The sequence below is a fragment of the Pinus tabuliformis genome, chromosome 1_2 (assembly GCF_031772625.1).
Source record: "Pinus tabuliformis cultivar Carrire ecotype Pingquan chromosome 1_2, CPIR1, whole genome shotgun sequence".
Classification (NCBI taxonomy): Eukaryota; Viridiplantae; Streptophyta; class Pinopsida; order Pinales; family Pinaceae; genus Pinus; species Pinus tabuliformis.
This window is the reverse complement of record NC_142298.1, coordinates 913336933-913360566: the sequence shown is the minus strand read 5'-3', so window position 1 is coordinate 913360566 and position 23634 is coordinate 913336933. Positions and strand designations below refer to the sequence as shown.

At 36.1% G+C, this 23634-nt stretch overlaps 1 non-coding gene across 1 annotated transcript; it reads left to right on the top strand.

The window, feature by feature from the left end:
* The first annotated feature begins 23331 nt into the window (after nucleotides 1-23331).
* On the top strand, nucleotides 23332-23403 carry TRNAV-UAC (transfer RNA valine (anticodon UAC)). The gene has a single exon. It is a non-coding gene; the product is annotated as a tRNA-Val (tRNA).
* The last annotated feature ends 231 nt before the right edge of the window (nucleotides 23404-23634 follow it).

Here is a 23634-nt window from a genome sequence, read left to right as displayed (position 1 = left end):
CAAGTCATAAGAATATAGTCTCTCTATGAGTCAACACATGATTCATCTCAATTAGGTTTATTATCTAGCAAATTTCCCTTAAATAAAGTTCCACTAGTGTGTAGGAACTATATTATTTAATACATAATCAAGCTCTGTTAATTCTATTAATGAGAGAGACCTAGCACTCCTCAACACTCATGGAACACCTTAACATGCTTTGGAACAATACACTAACATTCCTTGGCACCTCGCATGTCTTGGAACATCTTTGTACCTGTAACATCTTTCTACCTAGAACATCTTTCTACCTAGAACATCTTGCCATGAGTAGGATGCCAAAGCACATGTTGGCATGCCATAGCATAGCATAACACTCCCCTATCATGTGTTGGCATTCCCTGTAGTCCCTAGCATGCCCTAGAACTCCTTGGCACAATATTGCATTGACAAAAATTAGCACTTGGCACACATTGGCACTTGGCATGTATTGGAAGATATTATTAGTGTACCTAGCATGCCCCTTTTGGAAAAGATAAAGTCCTGACTTATTAACACTATTATGTGTTCATTTCCTTTCATTTTAGCTTGGTTATTCATTTTGTTGCCTTGAAACTCCTTGACACATATTAGCATACTCTGGCACCCTACACATCCTAGCATGTCTTAGCCATGGGGGCTTCACTCAATGAACCTCTGACATAGCACGTGAGTTCATGGTATACTAAACAATACCCTTAATTTGAATAAATATTGGAAAATACCTCTAAAAATTACATTATTTAACCCCCTGCCAATACGAACCCAATACACCTTCCCAATTTAAAAACCCCTAATTTCACTAGCTATTGTAGGTATCTTTTTTTCATTGACATTTTCTATACCTCTTTATTTTTTTCATTAACTTTGAGCTCCATTTGTTATACATGCCAATATAAAAACCCTTTACCCCCTATTATATGCTCAATATATTATGTCAATTTTCCCTCAATACATATACCCCAATATGAATGCACGTGGTATGGTATTGCTCTTCCAGTGAAGCCCCCATGGTCTTAGCACCTGGAATGCCTTGGCACTATTTGGCACATGTTAGCACAACCCAGAACTACCTAGCACACTCTAGCACTTCTTGACATTCCCTGATATTCCCTAGCATGCCTTACCCATTCTTGGCATACCTTGTCACTCCCTCCTTGGCATGACAACTAGCACTGATTGACACTCCCCAACACACCCTCATATTCATTCACTTCCATGCATTTTGACCTAGTGCTCCCTTATGTTGTCCTAGTACTCCCTAACACTCCTTAGCATGCATTGGCACTCTCTAGCACACCTTATCACTCATAAATGAAGAATGAAACTTGTAACCAATGTTACCAGACTCAGAATAGATAATAAATTGGCGAGGCAAAAGAGATAAGAGCTTTAATCAGATTGGGGAAAAATTAGAAAAAAATCGGGAAAAAATTAGTGAATTCAATAAATAAAAATATACACATATATTGAATTAAAAAAAAACATTTCTCATTGATATTCAGTAAAGACATGTCCAAACAATTCATAATATCAATAGATGTCCAAAATATAATGAATGAATAAGCATCTCATATATGTTATGAGTCCAAACATGATCCAAAGTATTGAGTCGTGACTCCTAACTAGTGATTACATAGAACTAGAAGCAACTGCTTCTAAAAGTTTACAAACAACTGCATACTAATTAGAAAGAATCAGTAACTAAGAGTCTAAGACTCATAAGAGTGAGAACTAGAAGCGATTCCTACCACTCCTCCGCTTGCTTGACTCCCAAAGTTCTTCAAGTTATGTAGGCTTAAAAGAGGAGCCTCCTCTAATTGGACCCAATCTGCTGCATTTGTAGTTTGCAAATCTATCTCTTCAAGGTCTATTGGTGAATGATCCAAACCTATCATTATCATGAGACATTGAAAAGTGAATTTAAGTTTGACTTTGAACTTTAAAGTTTAAACTTTAAATTCCAAATTAGATTATGAAACCTTCAAATTCAAGCTCTCTAGTATTTTCTTGTTGCAAAGTTGTAGATTGTAATGGAAAAATACAAGGTCATTTAAGCACTTTTGTGTCAATCAATTGCGCTTCTTAGAATTCATTTTCTCAAACATGCTCTAGTTGCACTCACAACCTGAAGCACTGCATGCTTGGTTTAAGATTCGAATGGAAAATCTCTTCAAATCTGGCATATCACTACAAAAGTTTTTCCACTAAAGACCTAGCAAGTGGCAAGGGTTCATGAGTAGACGTACTAAATACTAAATAGTAAAAACTTAAAAAGACAACAAAATTTAATAAAACATTTAACATACAAAATAAAGTTTAAACAAATTTAATGAACTGATAAAGCCTTCAAGCCTCAAACGGTACCTGGCAACACCTTAGACTTTTCTCATATAACATTGGTATAGGAAAATAATTTAGGTGGTGCTCTATAATCCTATAGTTGGGAAAAGACACGACTTTGAAATTCTAGATTAGGGAAGCACCTTTCCGTGCATGTCATAAGTCCTCTATGAACCTCCCCATCCTCATTAAATTTGCTCCTATCATAAAAATACTATGGGTTTATGAAGTACCTAGCAACATGTAAGAGGGAATGCAATTTCCTATCCCAATGTGCATCAATAATGTCCCAAAGAGGCATATACTTTGCCTCCTCATCCCCATATCTTCTTTTGATGGCCTCCTTTTTGAGATCCATCGCCTCATAAATGTAACCCATAGCAAGTTTGTCACCATAAACCATCCTGAAAGTTTAAGCTTTCAAATTTAAATTAATATGAAACATTGAAAATAAAAATAAGCTTGAAATGAAATTTAAAACATGAAAAAGTTAAAAGACTTGAAGTACCTGAGAACTCTAACATGGGACTCCATCACAATAATAATCTCTTCGACATCTTTCCAGAAACTGTCATTAAACACAAGTGCAACAACATCAATGCCTTCAAGGGTCTTGGAATGTTTAGATGACATCCACTAAGGTCCCAAAGACATCCTCTTCAAATTTATCTTTTCCTCAACCACAAATTGCAAAGATATGAAATTTGTTGCAAATCTAGTCACTGTAGGTCGAACAATTTCTTTACCTTCAATGTATTTTCTCATGGTGTTTAGGACAATAATGTGGTTGTATAGGTATTTGGTTATGGATTTTTCCTTCTCCACAACCTCATGTATCCAATGAAGCTTACCAATGTCCTTAAGCATTAAATCTATACAATGGGCAACACAATAGGTCCAAAAAATAGTGGGGTGCCTAATCTCAAAAAGTCTACCAGTAGCCATATAATTAGTTGCATTGTCGGTGACAATTTGTACAACATGTTCTTCTCCCACTTCTTGAATGACTTCCTCCATCATTTCACAAATAAGTTGTGCAATATTAACCTTTTCTGAGGCATCCACTAATTTGAGAAACATTGTACCTACTGGACAAGATACAAGGAGATTTATTAAACTTTTATTGCTCCGATCTGTCCATCCATTACTCATTATTGTGCACCCTGTTTCTACCCATGATGAACGAAACTCAAATAGCACAAGCATGGCATCTTCAACACTTTCTAATAGCAAATTTGTCCTAATGCTCTCTAATGAAGGAGCTTTGAACCCTAGACCTGCAACATCAACTGCATCAATCATAGCTTGCCAATAAGGACTTATGGCATAGTGGAAAGGTATGTCAGAATAGTACCAAAAGTTAGCAAATGCCTTCCTTTCCTGACTATGGATATTTTTTTTCCAACCAGTGGTATCCAAGGTAGATTGGGAACCAGGTTTTGTACGAGGAGAAAAAAAGGTGTTTATGTTTCCACCTCCAATGTTGAATGTAGGAGGATTCATTTGGCCTTGAGTTTGACTTGGACTTGGAGTCATGTGTGGGAAACCTGGGAACTGCATTGAGGATTCAACAGAGGGAGATGAGAATGGGGTAGTGGAAGAAAAAGTGTCAACTCCAGGAGTTCCTATTTATTTTTTTTCTTTTCTTTCTTTTCATTATGTTGACTCAACATATCAATGGCCAAGGTTCCTTGGTGTTTGACATTTTCGTCAACATTTTTGCAGAGACCTATATCATGGTCGGGTATTTGTGCAAGGTGGTACTTGAATCTATAAATTCCTCCACTACATTTCGCTTTGCAAAATTTACAAAGGAGCTTAGGGTCTCCAAGAATCTTGTCACAATAAGGCCAAGAAAAGTCCTTCTCCCTTGGCATTGTTGTTGTTTTGGACTTGTGTTTAAATTGCGGCTTCTATTTAGATTTGGAGTTGTGCCTTCTATTTAATTTGGCTCCTGTAAAATACAATAAAAAAATAAAATTAAAAATGCCATATATAACTTCACAAAAAAGAGGGTTGGTTTTAAAGGATATGAGGTTTGTTAAGGATCAAAGAGGAGTTTGTCCAGCAACACAAACACATTTTGACCTAATATATCATTATGACCTTGAAACACAATTAGGTATATATGAGGAAATGCTACCTAAAGGAAATATTATCAACATATATTGCATTGTAATCTTGAATTTGCAAGTTTGTTTAGCATAAGACAACTGAACCAATACATCAATAACAGATTCTGGAAGAACAAAAATACCCAAAGTTGTGAATGCATGGTTAAAGCCTTTGAAGTCAGCAAGACATCAACCAAGGAAGGAATTCTTGATGACTTGGTCGATGGTTGGTATGAAACCATTTCTTAGTGCATTTTTAAAATCTATTTAAGCCCCATTTATAGGGTTGAAAAGTAATAACCAAAGGAATACACCGAACATTCAGTTGTTGAACAATGAAACTTGAAACTTGCCATTAAAAACAACATTGAAACTTCAATATAGTAATATAGATATTATTTAAGCCAAGTGCCAATGTACCTCGATTGTTGAATAGTGAAGCGGCTAAGCCTAAATGTAACACATGCTGAAGGTGACGCACGACTACCCGAGGGTCAATATGGAGTATGGACAGAGCACATAATGGCGACTGCTCGATATGGACTCTGGACGTAGGCTCACCTTGGCAATTCCCCGATATTGAGTTTGGCCTGTGTAATAGTGAGTAGTGATTGATTACTGAAGGTCTCCACGTATGAGTTTTGGGCCTAAGAAATGAGAAATAAATTTTGGAACAACTGACATTTAGTTTTTAGCAATGTGGCATACCTAAACTTGAAAAACGTGTGCTTGTCGAGTCAAGGCTGAAAATCGAATAAATTGGAATCAATCGTAGGAATCTACTTTAATCGGCAAGTCTCAAGTCAAACTTGCATTGACCATGAGTTAAACTTGGTCAACGTGAGTTTGACTTGCAAATATTTAGATCATATCGTTTGGAAAGCGAGCATATTCCGACTTGTGATTAATCGTGATTGATCAGCGAGTCCTGTTTCACTGCTTGTAACTGAAATCTGAACTAAAAATAGGAAATCTTACAATTGAAACTAATTGTGAATTTTCTAAACTAAAATTGGCCCATTGACGTCATTTCTATTTGTAGCTGGGCGAATCAAATAGAAGAGATTCATTTTAAATGAGGTTCACGGAGAAAATATTTTATGGAAGATGTTTCTTTTATGTTGAGGAAGATATAGTAATATTTTTTATTAAATTTGAATAACAATAGTATCTATTCTGTATCTCCCGTATCTCATTATTTTTATCTCCTATAACTCATACAGAAAGTGGAGTAATAGTGGACATGTAGCATCAAGCTCCACTCATTTTAATCCAAAGTTCTGCATGCAAACCTTTGCGTCACTTGCACCACAAAGCCTTCGTTGTAGAGTGTGGAGTGAACACCTACCTCTGCATGACAAAAGCTACACCTTTTGACTTTTTTTTCACCTTTTGTCCATTCTTTGTTTGGAGTTTGGGACAACAAGCTCCACATACTTTTTTTCCATACCTCTATGTGAGTGTAACTTTGTACATTTTCTTTGCTTCAACCAATATCAAAATCATTTGTGAGCTTCTTTCAAGGCATGAATACATGCTTCAATCATGGAAATTAGCAAAGTTTCTAAAGCAAAAAATAAACATGGAGTTATCCTTTTCCATTTCCAATATGTTAGGATTCTATTGAGAGTTTTTTAGAGATAATTATTAATTGGCCCTCTACTTTTCCCTTTTCCTTAATATAAATAGCATCTCTTATTACATTTCTAATCAAGAGATTTACATCAAATACTAGATCAAAGGGCTAAGGAATTTTCATAAATGCTTCCTTGCCCAGTAGAAAAATAAATGGTCAACATGTCATCTTGGCTCCAATTTCTTGGGAATTAATAATTGTTTTTAAAAATGACTACTCTTGTTTGAATCTAGAACTATGTTTAAGCTTTGAAAATGGATTTTCCTCCAAATTGATCTTGGAAAGATCCTTATTAAAGGCTTCTCTATATCTCCTCCACTAGAATGAATGGATTGTATGTTGAAAAGTATAGCAGAGCTCCCTTTTGAAAAGCCTGATCATCCCATTGTCACTAAGAGCTCCTCCTTTTCCCCAAATTGGACCCAAAACAACATTGAGTACTTAATTATGATCCTACCTGAGAAATTTTGGTTGACACTGCAACTCAAGAGCTATTAAATTTAACGTTCGCTAATATGATTCATCATTCTTTCATTGAATAAGTATATTGTTTTTGAATTTGTCATTTGTGCTTGTAGTATGTGGTATTAACCTTGTTTCACCTGAAAGTGTTTTTATTCTTGGACTCTAACAATGCTAGTAAGATTTAGGCCTTTTGTAGTATTTGTACCCCATGATCATTTTTGCAACATGTGTGTCCTATGTGGAAAGAAATAAGCATTTAGTTATTACCTCCTAAACTAAAGCATTGTTTCTTTTATTAGGTGCCATGTAACGTCCTCTACAAATTGAGGATGAATGGGATGTAATATCCTATCCATCCCCGTAGACTATAGTCCTCCATAAATGGGAAAAAACCCCAAAATACCCATTGTTGGGCAATTTTTGGGGAAACTAGGCTTAAAAAACCCAAATTTGGGGTTTGGAGTAAGGTTTACTCAATCACTTAAGAATATGAAACCCCTCTAGAAAATCTATAAATAAAGAAGGATTGAATTCATTTTGGATCACCAAGTGTGGATTAATTCATTTGTTCTTGAGAATTAGGTCTGATAGTTTTTGACCCCTTCTATCTCTTGTCAATTTCGGTGGTGAAATATTCCACCTTAGTTGACATTCCCTTATTATCTCACTGCTTGAGTACAAGGTTCTTTGGCTAGTCAGCGAATTCTGTTGGATATTGGTCTCTTTTCTTTTTCTGGGTACAAGATTTCTGTTAAAGGTGAATGAATTTGGAGGATAGTGCATGATAGGTTAGTTCTGTTTGGCATACACCTCTTTTGAAGGAAGCAACAAAGTTTCTGATTACTTAATATCTTGTTCTGGGAAAAGCACTTACCTTAGGTAGTGGATTCGTTTCTGGCACTTGGAGTAGCGAAACTCTTTTCTTTATTTAGTTTTTGCATGCATAGTTAAAAGGAGCACTTCCCTAGTTATTAATTCTTAGCCTTAGCTAAGGAAACATGTTTGCATATCTCATGTCATATTCACTAGAAACAGACTTTAATTGTCTTGTCTATCCATGGAAGGAAGGTGCATTATGATTAGGAGTTACGAAAGTTGAGACATTGTTGTACATGTTTCCTGATTCATTGTACCTTCTAGACTAAAGGAAAAGTGAATAGTAGTGTTTGAAATTTTTAGTTATTTCTTGTTTCAAAGAGTAATAAATAGTGATGTGATTTGAGTTTCAAATTTGTGTACTTGTTGTTACTTTCTTCAGTGGCATGTGCTTCCCTGTTCAGAACAAGGGGTTTTTCTGCAGTATCTAGCCTCCAAAGCCTCTTCACTGCTACCTAAATATCAAATCATGCCCTTGTACTCCAAATCATCTAAGGCATCACCCTAGAGAAGTTCCAAAGTAGATCGGTGAGCTTTGACAGGCCAACTCCAACCCCATGTCACTATACAAGTGTTGACATCACTGCTACAAAAATTATTATGAAGTGTTGCATCCTACACCGATTCCTGAGATGGATGCCCAAAGGGGTTCTAGAACGAGGCTCAACCTTCATTACCACATTTAAGACTTTTCAAAGGGATCAGTCCCTTTAAACCATACCAATTTTTACACTTTCACAATTTGGCCATGTTCCTATCAATTTATATTTTGTATTGAAAAGTCAGTCCTATTTTACATGTTTATTAAATTTAGGAACAATTATAGGTCAGCTCTAGCAAAATGTCAACAAATTTGTGGGTTAGGTTGGCATTTCTCCAAATACTATCACACATGTATATATAATCACACATTTTCCTTTTTAGATCTTGATTGGTTGAACAAAAAGGTTCGTTGCCTGTGTAATTTTGTCCCATACCTCCACATCAGCACTCATAGATAATATATTCTTAATTCTTCATTTGTGTGCACAGTAAGGTCCCTTTTGGTCACTATTTTGATGGAGCAACCTCTAATAGTACACCTTTTACCACAGAGATGTTGTTGTTGGATAGAAATCTCCAAAGGAGTCTTACACCAGACATATAAATGGTTATTGTATATCCAAATAATAAGCATTAACATATGAAGATGTACAAACCCTAAGCTATGTGCATTCAATCCATTACTTTTTCTTTCATGGCAGATTTCATTCTACATAGTAGATGTGTTGTGGCACTTGAGTGTGTTCACATAAATAATTCTAAGGCCAAAATTGGATTCTCATGTGTCATGGAAATTCAACATATGCCTTGTTCACCTAAGAACTACTTGTAACTCATCTTAGGGTACTCATGTACAATCTCACTCATCCCACTTAACAAGTTACCAAGACAAGGCTCATCACATCCAACCTTGGTCTAAAACAATTAAGCAACACAATTTACATCTTGACATGCCATAGCACCTGACATGTCTTAGAATGCCTTGGCACTATGTGGCATGCGTTAACATCCCCTACATTCCTTGGCATGCTTTGACACTCCCTAGCACACCGTGGCACTTCCTAACATGCCTTGGTAGTTTAGCATACCTTGGCATTGCCTAGCATATAACCTTGTCACTCCCTCCTTAACACACCTAGAACTCATTGAAACTCCCTCTCACACACTCTTATTCGTTAATTTCCATGCATTTTGAACTAGTGCTTCCTTATGTTTCCTTGACACCCCCTAACACTCCCTAGCTCATCCTAGCACTTAACACATCTTGGCCTACCACCTTAACACTCTAGCATTCCTTGGCACTACATAGTATACCTTGTCACTCTCTCCTTAGCACACCTAGACATCACTGACACTCTTGGTCACAAACTCTTATTCATTCATTTCCATGCAATTTTAACTAGTTCTCCCTTATGCTTTCCTAGCACTCCTTATCACTCCTTGACATGTGTTGTTACACCCTAGCACCTATGACATCTTGGCATGTTGCCCTAGCCTCTAGCATGCCTTAACACTGCCTAGCATACCTTGTCAATTTGTCCTTAACACACCTAGAACTCACTAGAACTTCTAATAAGAAACTCTTATTTGTTCATTTCCATTCATTTTGACATATTTCTCCCTTGTGTTTCCCTGACACTCCCATCTAACACTTCCTTACACGCATTGGCACATCTTGGCCCCATGTTGCCTTAGAACTCTAGCATTTCTTAGCATTACCAAGCATGCCTTGTAACTCCTCCTTAACACACTAGGAACTCACTAACACTCCATGCCACACACTCTTATTCCTTCATTTCCATGCATTATGACCTAGTGCTCCCTTGTGTTTCCCTAACATTCCCTAACACTCCTTGGCACACATTGGCACACCATGGCACTTGTCTCATCTTAGTAGGATTTCCTAGCACTCTATCATCTATTGGCATTGTTTATCATACGTTGTCACTCCCTCCTTATCACACATATAACTTGTTAACACTCCCTATGACACACGCACATTAATTCATTTACATGTAAATGAAACGAGTCCTCCCTTGTGTTTCCTTGGCAATCCCTAGCATGTGTTGGCACCACATCCTAGAACCTAGCACACATTGGCATGCCTTAGCACTTGGCATGTCTTGACATGCCTAACATTCCTTGGAACTTTATAACATGTGTTAGCACTTCCTAAAATTCCCTGCACACCTTGGCACTCCCTAGTTTTCATGCCCTCATAGATAACCTTGCTTTTTTTTGTGACTTGTGAACCCAACCAAGTCATTGAAAAAATAGTGTTGTGCCTAGACCAAAGTCTCCCTTTGTCTCAAACTGCTTTTTCCATCCTCTTATCACAATCGTAGGCTTTCCTCCTACAAGTCCTAATATGAAATTCTCCTAACACACTTCATCCATGGGACACCTAGAATTCACTGACACTCCCTGGCATAATCTCTTATTCATTCATTTCCATGCACTTTGACCTAGTTCTCCCTTATGATTCCCTGACACTCCCAAACACTCCTTGACATGCATTTACACTATCTAGCATATGTCAGCACACCTTTTCATTCCTTGGCATTCCATGGCACTCCTTAATTATCATTCCCGCATAACTGCCCTTATTTTATTTTAGATTTAGGAACCCAGCCAAGTCCTGCCTCGACTACAAAAACTTTACCAAGTTACATTTACTACAACTAGACTATGCCTTGTTCCCCTAATGGACTATAAATTATCTTAGGCTTCTCATGTCCAATATTAACTCATCCAACTTAAAAAGTTACCAAGTCAAGGCTCACATCCAACAATGCCCATAAAACAACTAAGAAACATAGTTTACATCTTCACATGCCATAACATTTGGCACGTATAAAAATCCATTGGCACTACATGGCACACATTATCATCCCCTGCATTCCTTGGCATGATTTTCCACTCCCTAACAGACCCTACCACTCCCTAACATGCCCTGACACTCTAGCATGCCTTGGCACTGCCTAGCATATACCCTTGTCACTCCCTCCTTAACACAATTGGAACTTGCTGACACTCCCTATCACACACTCTTATCTATTCATTTCCATGCAATTTGAACTAGTTCTCCCTTGTGTTCTCATGGCACTCCCTGACACACATTGGCACACCCTAGGACTTGGCACATCTTGGCATGTCGCCCTGGCACTCTAGCATTCCTTGGAACTACCTAGCATACCTTGTCACTCCCTCCTTAGCACACCTAGAATTCACTGACAATCCCTGTCACGCACTCTTATTCATTCATTTCCATGCATTTGAAACTAGTGCTCCCTTGTTTTTCCCTGACACTCCATAACTCTCCCTGGCATGCATTGGCATACCTTAGCACACCTTAGCACCTAGCACATCTTGTCATGTTTCCCTGGCCTCTATAATGCCTTAGCACTGCCTAGCATACCTTGTCACTCCCTCCTTAGCACACCTTGAAATCACTGACACTTGTTGTCAAAAAATTTTAATCGTTCATTTTCATGCATTATTTTCACCTAGTGCTCCCTTATGCTTCCCTAACGCTCCCTAACACTTCCTATCACTATTTGGCATGCCTTGGCACCTAGCACATATTGGCTACATGTCTCTCTGGCATGCTAGAATGACTTAGCGCTACTTTGCATACCATGTCACTCCCCTCTTACCACACCTGGAACTCATTAACACTCCCTGTCACACATTGTTATTCATTCATTTCCATGCATTTTGACCTAGTTCTCCCTTGTGCTTCCCTAGCACTCACTAACACTCACCACACATTGGCACACCTAATTGCAATGAGTTTCACTAACAGTCAATCCAAAAACCCTTCCAGAGTCTAGCTAGTTACTTGTTCTTCACTATGATATTAGGGTTAAGTGTATTGTATAGCGTTCAATGTGAAAATATTACTAGGTGTTTTTATCGCATAGAGTAATTATGATCTTCCCCATGTACACAAGGGTAACTGAGAAGTGTTTCACATAATCATACAAGTGGAGCTTCAACATGTACATCAGGGTAACCGCAAAATATTCATCATATTTACACAATGCAAGGTGATAGGAAAATATTTACATTATATATGTGAATGTACTAAGATCATGAACATTAGCATCATATCTACATATTTAACACAAGACGAGGGTCATTACAACCCCTTAAAAATAGCCATATGGCCTTCCTCTTTTGCAGCTCCTTGACCACAAGGGTTTAATTGAAAAACACATGGTTCCTTTAAAGATTTGTAGGTTGAGGTAGCCACTTCAAGCCCTTGAGCTTAAATATAATCAAATATTTGCAATTTGTTACAATAATAAGTCCATTATGCACACTCCTCATCTTAGAGTTCGGTAGAGAGGGAGAATACTTGATTGATGCCAACCTTATAAATGAAAAACTTTTCCTACTCATTGGTTGGAAACTCCACCACTAGTTGACACCACTAACACACACCAAAAGTCCAAGATATCCATAATATGTTGCCTACACCCAAGGGCTTAGACTACACTCCATAAAATGTACCTTCAACTTTAGATGTCCCAAAACAGTAATATCCTAACTCTAGCCTATTTGTTAGATTTTTTGTAACTTTCTCCTTAACTAACATTTGTTTTTAACTATTTAATCCACTTACCATATACTCTCTCTTGTTTGCACCCACCTAGTATACAAGAACACTTATGTTTTTAATACAACCAAGTTAAGAGCACATGTTTCCTTTTCAAATTCCAAAAGTATAACATGTCTATCTCTATAAACTAACAACAAAATCATTGCATAAAAAAGGTAAGCTTAAAATTAAATTAAAATTAGATTATTATTATTATGATAAATACATCAAATATGGAATAATTGTTTTCAAACACAACCATAAAAAAAGTGTTAGTTTATCAAATACAACTACAAACTTATTAAGCCAGCCTAGATCCATCTTAACCCAAATATATCAAGCATCGAGAGGGATCCAATCTCTCAATGTGCAAACCTCTTTTTTGGCGCTTGATAGATCCAGGTTAAGATGGATCTAGGCTGGTTATATAATACTATATAATATCTACATTTGTATCTATGTGTCTCTTTCTTATTCCCTCTCTCTATCTCACCCCCCAAACATACACACTCTCTCTCCATATCTATCTCTCTCTTTCTCTCTCACCTCCCTCTGTCCCCCCCATCACTCTCTCTCTCTCTCCCCCCTCCATCTTTGTGCCTCCCTCTCTCTCTCTCTCTCTCTCTCTCTCTCTCTCTCCCTTCTCTCCCTATCTTTATCCCCACCTATTCTCTCTCTCCCCTCCTCTCTTCTCTCCCTCTCTCTCTATCCATCTATCCCTTGTCACTTTCTCTCTCTCTCCACCTCTATCTCCCTATGCCTTAGTTATTTCCTCCCTCTCTCTCCCCCTCTAACTCCATATCTCTCTCTCCCCCTCCAACTCCATATCTCTCTCCCCCACTCTCTTCTTCTCTCTCTCCCCTCTCTCTCTTCCTACCTCCTTCTCTCTGTCTCCCCCCCATCACTCTCTCACTCTCTCTTTCTCTCTCTCTCTCTCTCTCTCTCTCTCTCTCTCTCAACCTCCATCTTTGTCACTATCTCCCTCCCCCTCTCTTCCCTTCACTTTGCTTTCTATCATCACTTGGATCCTTAGTTAAGATAGATCTATGTTGGTTCTTACTAATATTTGTATTATATAAATTTCACATATTTAAATACAAAGGTATTCTCATTTTTAATTTTATTAAAACATTCATTTAATTTATATGGGAATAATTTTAGTAGTCGTGAGGATAGGGGGTTTATATATATCTCAAGACTAATTACAACCCTTTCCTATTAGCTTCAAATAAAAAATGTTATAAAATTAAATTAAATTAAAATATTTTTATTGTGAAATAAGTTATGGTTTTTGGGCATGTGGTATTGATAAGGCATGATATTGGCCCATGGTATTTTAACAAAGCCTATTTACAAGTTAATAATATCCATGGTAAAGTGGTGGTGAATATTAATGGTTAAGAATCTTGTCATATTGTTATAAAATATTTAGATTGTGAAATAAAATATGATTTTTTGGCATGTGGTATTGATTAGCCATGGTATTAGCCCATGCTATTGTAACAAAGCCTATTCACAAGTTCATAATATCAATGACAATGCGGGGGTGAATATCCATGCTTAAGAATCCTGCCATATTATTATAACATATTTTGATTTTGAAATAAGTCATGTTTTTTGGGCATGTGATATTGATAAGCCATGGTATTGGCCCATGGTATTGTAACAAAGTCTATTTCCAAGTTAATAATATCCATGGTAAAGTGAGAATGAATATCCATGGTTAAGAATATTTTCATATTGTTAGAAAATATTTTGATTGTGAAATAAGTTATGTTTTTAGAGCATGTGGTATTGATAAGCCATAATATTGGCCCATGGTATTATAACAAAACCATTTTTTTATAAGTTAATAATATCCACTGTAAAGTGCGGGGTGAATATCCATGGTTAAGAATCTTGTCATATTGTTATAAAATATTTTGGTTGTGAAATAAGTTATGGTTTTTGGGCTTGAGGTATTGATAAGCCATGGTATTGGCTCATGGTATTCTAACAAAACCTATACACAAGTTAATAGCAAAATCAAAATATAACAAATTGAATTTTATTATTTTCATTATTAATTGAGCCAACATTTAGATTTTTGCACTCATCCCCATACTTTTCACTTTTATTATTATGATTACTATTATTCTTTAACTAAGCCCATATTTAGAATTGTTTACATACTTACATTACACCTACACATCTACTCTATACTCTATAAATATTGTATTTATTGTTTTTTAGAGAGAAATTTTAACATTTTTGAAAAAATGCCTTAATTTTGATGTAACAAAGCCCTCCTAATTCCAATGTTCATTTACTTTCTAAATCAAGTAGTATATTTTCACTTTTCACAGGGCGGGAGGGAAAATGAGATTGAAGAGAGTCATGAATTAAATTTTCACTTTTCATAAGGAGGAGGGAGGAAAAACTAGTAGCATATTTTCACTTTTCACAGGGCGGGAGGGAAAACGAGATTGAAGAGAGTTGTGAATTAAGGTTATTGATATCGAAACCCACCATTAGATCTTCAATCCATTAATGGCACCCAAGTATGTTTCATTTCTAACCTCCCTGCATTTATACCCCACTTTTAGTCTTCTTCCACACAGGGAGGAGTACAAACACCTCAATCTCTGGTTCAAAATTCATTATTTTTTTCATCCTTTCTTTTAAGTTTACGAGTAGCATATTTTCACTTTTCACAGGGCGGGAGGGAAAATGAGATTGAAGAGAGTTGTGAATTAAGGTTTTACCAGTAGCAGACTAATATCAAACTCCGCCATTGGATCTTCAACCCATTAATGGTGCTGTTTTATTTCTAACCTCACTACATTTCCACCCCACTTTTAGTCTTCTTCCACACAAGGAGGACTGGTTCAAAATTCACTATTTTTTTCATCATTTCTTTTAAGTTTAAGAGCAGCATATTTTCACTTTTCACAGGGCGAGAGGGAAAATGAGATTGAAGAGTGTTGTGAATTAAGGTTTTCCAAGTAGCAGACTAATATCGAATCCCACCACTGGATCTTGAATCCATTAATGGCGCCCTGATATGTTTCATTTCTAACCTCGCTGCATTTCCACCCCACTTTTAGTCTTCTTCCACACAGGGAGGAGTACACACACCTCAGATCCCCCACCATTGGATCTTCAATCCATTAATGGAGCCCAAGTATGTTTCATTTCTAACCTCATTGCATTTACACCCCACTTTTTGTCTTCTTCCACACGAGGAGTAGTACACACACCTCAGATCTCTGGTTCAAAACTCACTACTTTTTTCATCCTTGCTTTTAAGTTTACGAGTAGCATATTTCCACTTTTCACATGGTGGGAGGGAAAACGATATTGAAGAGAGTTGTGAGTTAAGGTTTTACCTCTTCAATCCATTAATGGCGCCAAGGTATGTTTCATTTCTAAGCTCGCTTCATTTCCACCCCACTTTTAGTCTTCTTCCACACAAGGAGGACTGGTTCAACATTCACTATTTTTTCATCCTTTCTTTTAAGTTTAAGAGTAGCATATTTTCACTTTTCACAAGGAGGGAGGGAAAATGAGGGAACATAGGTAAAAGCATATGTATTTTTCCTACTTTAATGGTTTGTCTCTATAGAGTTGATTTGACTGGGTGTACACTGTATGCATCTCAAAATTTCTCTTTAGGAAATCCTATTTTTATTCTTTCCAAGAAAAACTCACCTGCCAGCACAGAACTAGCCAAATACCCAGTGACATTAATGACATTCGGTTGGGCTAACCCCTTCGGCTCAATAAATAATAATCAACTACACTATTTTCCATATTAACATATTGATCCTATTTAACATTTTGTTAGAGTAATCATAACAATCCAAGTCTATTCCTATTTTTATTTTGGTTTTTAATTCCTTCTTTGGTGTGGTGACAACTTTATATGACTGTATAGATGTTTATTTTTGTCAGAGTATATGTTGAAAAGTAGATGCTCTCTTACATTCTACCTCGTCTGTTATGTATTGATGGAGTTCAGTTTTATTAGTTGTGACCAAAGAACTATGTCAGGAATGTATACAAGGATTCTTGTATCACTATTTATAAATTGAACATTGTCCTTAAACAGGCAAAGTAGATCCTTAATGCTACATGTTTGTATCTCAGGGAACTTCCAATCCTAATAAATGAGGTGAAATTTAAGTGTTTCTAGAATCCAAATCTCAGGTTTTGTCAATTCACTTATATATGGTCCTAGAAAAGCGAAATGAAATTTAATTATTTCCAAATCTTAAGTTCTATGAATTCACACATATTTGGCGCTGGAATATTTTGAGCAAACGGGAAGAATTTCTTTTAGTTGCATTCAAATTTTCCAAAAATAATACTAAATTTCTCCTTGACTAAAATTATCCCTAAGATGGATTTGAGATTGAAAATTTTGTAAATATTTTTAGGGAAACAACCCAAAATACTTTTTCCAGATTAGAGTTTTATAACACTAGGTACTAAAACAGTCTTCTATTTTCTGCTAAAAATGTTTGATAGAGTCTTCCCAGAAACTGATCAGAAAATTAGGTAGATGAGTTGGACAGACTAAAGACTTTTTAATGAATAATCACTTAACATAAATGATATATTAGGTTGCATAAATATATAACTTAGAAGCATGAAATGAAGAAGAAATCTCAACGATTCTTAATTGAGTTGAATGAGGATAGGAATAGCTTTGACTAGAGGGTGTTGAAAACGGCATAATTTTTTTTCTGGTTGGATAGATTTAGAACTAAAAATCAGCAATTTTATTGCTTGCATAACTTGGGAAGATTTTTTTATCTCAAGTCTCAACCTTATTGAATAGTATGATTTATGCCTTGCAATGTTGAGATATGATGTGATACCACTTGCTAGTAACCTAAACATTTTGGATGAAAATTTAGTTGTGAATTTTACTTGCAAAAGATATAAGTGAAAATATAGATTAATTGTCCCTTGTGTAGAATTTCCTTGAAATTATGCTATTGCTTGAATGAACAAATCTGAAACTAATTGTTGCATGAAGACAAAAAATATCTCTACCAATTTGTAATGGAATAGAACAAAAATAAAACACAGTCACACTATAGCAAAAAAAACAAAATTTTCTAGGGAACCCAACTGGGAAAACCCTCTGCTAGCTGTGGAAATTTAAAATACTATCCATATTAGACTTTGAGACACCTTCTTCAAGACGAGGTTCATCGATGCTTATTGCTTTCCATATTCATTTTCATAAGCATTAGGGTTGTTGTCTATCAAATTAGAGTAGCTTGAAAGTGTCTCTTTGATTTTAGAAAGCAGATCAGGATCAACTTCATCCGAGAATCCCCTAGAAGGCTCATCAGTAGCTAGAAGAAAGGTCTTTTTTCTATGTTATTTCATCACATGCATCCATCATAATCACTGATTTTTCTTCATTTCTTTCACAATAATTTTCAATGTTAGATGCAAAAGGTAATTTAGTATGATATAATCCTTAGGTAACCAACCTCAGACATATTGTTGGTTAATTTATGTTGTTTGAAGTTTATTGAGTTTGATTTTTATCATGAACTACTAGAAGCGTACTAGAATGGGTGAGTTGATTATCTTAATAACAATGTTATGGTTTGATCTATTCCTTGAAAGGAACTTATAGTTGATGGTCAAAATTTCACATTCCTTTCATTTTTTATCTTCACATATAACAAATATCTTTATGTTATAGCCTCTAGCTAGATATATACAGTAACTGCCACTCAGAAGTTGGATGCCATCATCTCGGAGCTTGAGATTACTCAACTTACCTTTGTCTGAGTTGAAAATGTCATTAGATCTCATTATATTGTCTATTACAAAGCATGAATCCAATTTACCTTTGTTTCAGTTAAAAATGTAATTAGATCTTGCTATATCATCTTTTGTAGAGAATGAATCCAATTTCTCATAGTCCATTTGCTTGAGGTATAATAAAGATACTTTAATTCATTAAACTTACTTTTCATATTCTATTTGCTGACTGTGATTCTGCAGGCCACTTCTGAATTGGAAAAGGGGCATATTTAATGAAGTGTGGAAGGAGAGGGAAGCTTCAGTTATGTCCTTTCAAACTTTCTAAGGTATGTAATAAAATTTTAAAAAATTTCTCCATAGAATGTTGTTCTTTAACTTTTTCTTTTGATAATGGATTATTTATGTGATCTCCCCTCTCTTACACACAACTAGAGTCCAACATACATGGTTTTTTGGGATATGTGGACAATGGGCAGATTTATGCTAACCATTTATCTAGAAATTTACACTGTAGAAGATCAAGCATTTACACTTGAATATTTCCTTGCCACTAAATTAGAGTTGAAGAGTCAGACTCCTATTTTTCAGGCATAAACCTCACTTTTAAATCAATTTATTGCTGACTCTATGTAGACCTTCCATGGGAGGGAAAAGAGTGATCACTACCATTGCTTAATCTTTCTGTAGACCAAGTAAAGATTCCAAATGTGTATAAATTAGTGGCTCCTAGGAGAATCACAAGAGTGGCACTATTGTAGCAACAAGAAATTCATTTATTTTGAGTTCTTCATTAGTGCATTGATAGTATATTGTTTATTCCATACAATACCTCAACATTGTATGATCAAATTACAGTTAAGCCTATCATAATATTTTGACTTACCCTCTTTTAGAGGGAAACTAGAGTGCATGTCAAGCTTGCACGTCACAATTGTATCATGCAAATTTTACCTGGGACAAGTTTTGTGGATCTAAGCAGCAAGATACTTGTTGGAATTCAAGAGGCTACAATACTACAAAGTGGGAAAGAGGTTTCACAGTTAACCTGGATTTCATACTATGGTTGGAGTTAGTTTGTTGGCAAGATGTTGGATACCCCAATTTCCTTTTTATGACTGAGTGCAATATTGAATCCTTTGACACATTCCTCGCTCAATTGTCATTAAGTGATGGGTTTTCTTAGAAGTGATGCACACCTATAAACTTTACTAGAGTTGTTCTTGATTCTTCGAAGGTGGTTATATTTTCAAAGCACACACGCACAAGAAGAGGAGAAATAATATGCCCGACTAATTTGAAGTTATATACTTATGAATAGGGTGTTCCCATTCATAAACCTGACGACTCGCTCTACTTCTTTCTAGTGAACAACTTTGGGACTTGCCATGAATCATGAGACAATTCCAACCCCATAACTATAAATTTCTTATTTAAATCTATACCCAATAGATTAGAATCTACACAAGGAGAACTCCATTATTGCTTCGAAAGAACCTACAATCGACTTGTAACATGCTATTTAAAATTTCTATATTTATTCGCATCCTTGGTCTGTGACATAAAGATGCAACAGGATACCTTAAATTTTCTATATTAACACTCCTAAAAAATAATAAAGTATGCCCAAATCTATCATTTCAAATGATCTATTTAGCTCACATTTTGGTTTTTCAATTCAAAGTTGTTACGTATACTGATGAGAACTTCTACAACAAATACCACAATGACAATATATGTTATAGTTTTATCTGTGTTTCTCTAAAGGTGTTTCTCCTTCAGTAGAGCAGCAATACATTGTAGTTTCCATTTAGGGGAGAAGTGTACCCAGTAGCAACCTTGGCCTGTGTGCAGATGGGTTGAATGCACATTAGACTCTATATGTTGTTTTGAAGGTGTTTATCCTTCAACAATACTTCCTCTTAGTAGATACTTTCGGTCTGTACCTTTAGTAGATGCATGCAGCCTTGGGATACATGTTGTAGATTATAGTTTTCCTATGAGGTTGTAGCAGTGATGAAAGAAGTGCATGGATTTTAGGCATATTTAGTATGCTTTTATAGTTTGACTTAGATGCTCAATTTTCTTAATTTAGGTGTTTTTCTTAGTTCTATTTTATGCACAGATTTATCTTTAGGAAAAGTGTACAGTAGAGAAGGGTTCTATATTTTGAGCAGGGGACACACTTCTAGGTAGGAGGTACTCTATTCTAGGAAGCTTTTGCCATGCAGGTTAGATGATTTATCCGAGAATCCAAAGAGGCGCTATTATAGCAATAAGAAATTCGTTTATTTTGAGTTCTTCATTAGTGCATTGGTAGTATATTGTTTATTCCATGCAATACCTCAATATTGTATACAACCATATTTAGTACGCTTTTATAGTTTTACTTAGATGCTCACTTTTCTTAATTTAGGTGTTTTTCTTAGTTCTGTTTTATGCAAAGATTTTATCTTTAAGAAAAGTGCAGAGTAGAGAAGGGTTCTATATTTTGATTAGGGGACACACTTCTAGGTAGGAGGTACTCTATTCTAGGAAGCTTTTTCCATGTAGGTTAGGTGCTTTATCCAAGAATCCCAAGAGGCGCTATTGTAGTGATAAGAAATTCATTTATTTTGAGTTCTTCATTAGTGCATTGATAGTATATTATTTATTCCATGCAATACCTCAATATTGTATGATCAAATTACAGTTAAGATTGTCATAATATTTTGACTTACCCTATTTTAGAGGGAAAGTAGAGTGTGTGTCAAGATTGCACGTCACAATTGTATCATGCAGTGTTTACCTAGCACAAGTTTTGTGGATCTCAGCAACCAAATACCTGTTGGAATTCAAGAGGGAACAATACTACAAAGTGGGAAAGAGGTTTTGTAGTTAACCTGCCTTTCACATTATGGTTGGAGTCGGTTTGTTGGCAAGATGCTGGATACCCCAACTTCCTTTTTATGACTGAGTGCAAGATTGAATCCTTCAACATATTCCTCGCTCAATTGTCATTAAGCGATGGGTTTTCTTAGAAGTGCTTCACATCTATAAACTTTACCAGAGTTGTTATTGAGTCTTTGGATGTGGTTATCTTTTCAAAGCACACACATACAAGAAGACGAGAAATAATATGCCCGACTAATTTCAAGTTATCTTCCTGCGAATAGGGTGTTCCCTTCCATAAACTTGACAACTCGCACTACTTCTTTCTAGTGAACAATTTGGGACTTTTCATGAATTGTGAGACAATTCCAACCCCATAACTATCAGTTTCTTATTTAAAGTTATACCCACTAGATTAGAACCCGCACAAGGAGAATTCCATTCCCGTTTCAAAATAACCTGCAATCGACTTATACCATGTTATTTAATATTTTATGTAGTTCTTCGCATCCTTGGCCTGTGACATAAAGACGCAACAAGTTACCTTGCATTTTATATACTAACACTCCTAAACAATAATAAAGTATGCCCAAATCTGTCATTTCAAATGATCTATGCATCTCACCTTTTGGTTTTTAAATTATCAAAGTTGTTACCTATATTGATGAGATCATCGACAACCGAGGCCATAGTGACAATATATGTTAGAGTTTTATCTGTGTTGCACTAAAGGTGCTTTTCCTTCAACGACACTACAATACATTGTAGTTTCCATTCAACGGAGAAGTGTACCTAGTAGCAGACTTTGTCTGTGTGCAAATGGGTTGAATTCACAATAGACTTTATCTATTGTTTTGAAGGTGTTTCTCCTTCAATAGTAATTCATCTCAGCAGATCCTTTCAATCTACACCTTCAGAAAATGCATACAGCCTTGGGGTACATGCTATAGATTCCAGTTTTGTTGTGAGGGTATAGCAACGATGAAAGAATCGCATCTATTTTAGGAATATTATTGTTTTTGTATGAAAGCATGCTTGTCTAGTGTTTCCCAAACTTGTATAGAGCCATATTTATTATACTTTTATAGTTTGACTTAGATGCTCACATTTCTTAATTTAGGTGTTTTTCTTAGTACTATTTTATGCACAGATTTATCTTTAATAAAAGTGCACAGTAGAGAAGAGTTCTATATTTTGAGCAGGGGACACTCTTTTAGGTCGGAGGTACTCTATTCTAGGGAGCTTTTGTCATGCATGTTAGGTGCTTTATCCTAGACAGAGTTCCAAGTACTTGCCTCCTTGACAAAGTCCCTACCACACAAGACACTAGTTGATAGAGTTCCAAGTCCCTAAATTTTCTAGAAACCCACCTGACCCTAGCTATCTAGCATAAAAATCCTTTACATTCCAGTCATCTCTTGGTTGTGATTTCATAGAGAGAGCCCTCTCTAGTTTGGTAGGGCTAGCTACCAAACTAAAAGCTTGGTCTGTGGTTACCTCCATCGATCTCTTCATTAGCCTGGGACATTATGGAGGATAACAAAGGGCATGACAACTAGGGAGTGCCAAGGTGTTCTAGTGAATGTAAGGTTCCCAAGTCATGGAAAAATGCAATTCTAGTTGTGAGGTCATGACTACCAAGGCATGTTAGGGAATTCTAGGGCATGCTAAGATGTGCCAGATAGTACAAAGGCATGTCAAACAAGCTAAGACATACCAAGTAGTAATGCATGCCAAGATGTACAAGGGTTCCAAGTCCCTGCCTCCTCTTCTTCCATATGATATCCACTTACGACATTTCCTTTGCAAAATTTGGTGCATTTGATAGTTATAGGTCATTTATAGGTTATAAATGTCTTTAGAGTTTCACCCCTAATTGAGTATTCAACTAAACATATTGATTCTCTTATGCATAACTATTTTTCCCTCCACCCAATTTTCATAACTTCAATAACCATTAGGTAGCGACCGACATATTCGATGTTGCTTTGCTTGTTTAGTAAAATATTGTTGAGACTTTAATTTATTGAAAGTTGTAAAATTTACAATTTATAAAGTTTCAAGGTCTAATTTTAAAAAATATAATTCTTTAAAGGGTGCTAGCTCAATGGAAGAGCACCTGCTTTACAAGCAGGAGGTTGGTGGTTCGATTCCATCGTACCCTGACATCCATATGGAATGGCGACAATCAATTTTTGGTGACGGAGGCTCTTTTGACCATCACCAATGAGCTTTGGTGACATTTTTCGACCCTCACCAAAAATATGAAATGGTGATAGTCCACGAATGCCACCATATATACGCATCAATAGTGACAACCCTCAAAGGTCCGTAACCATAAATAGTTGTTGCTGATATGAAATGGTGATGGTCATTGTCCGTCATTATAGTTAGTA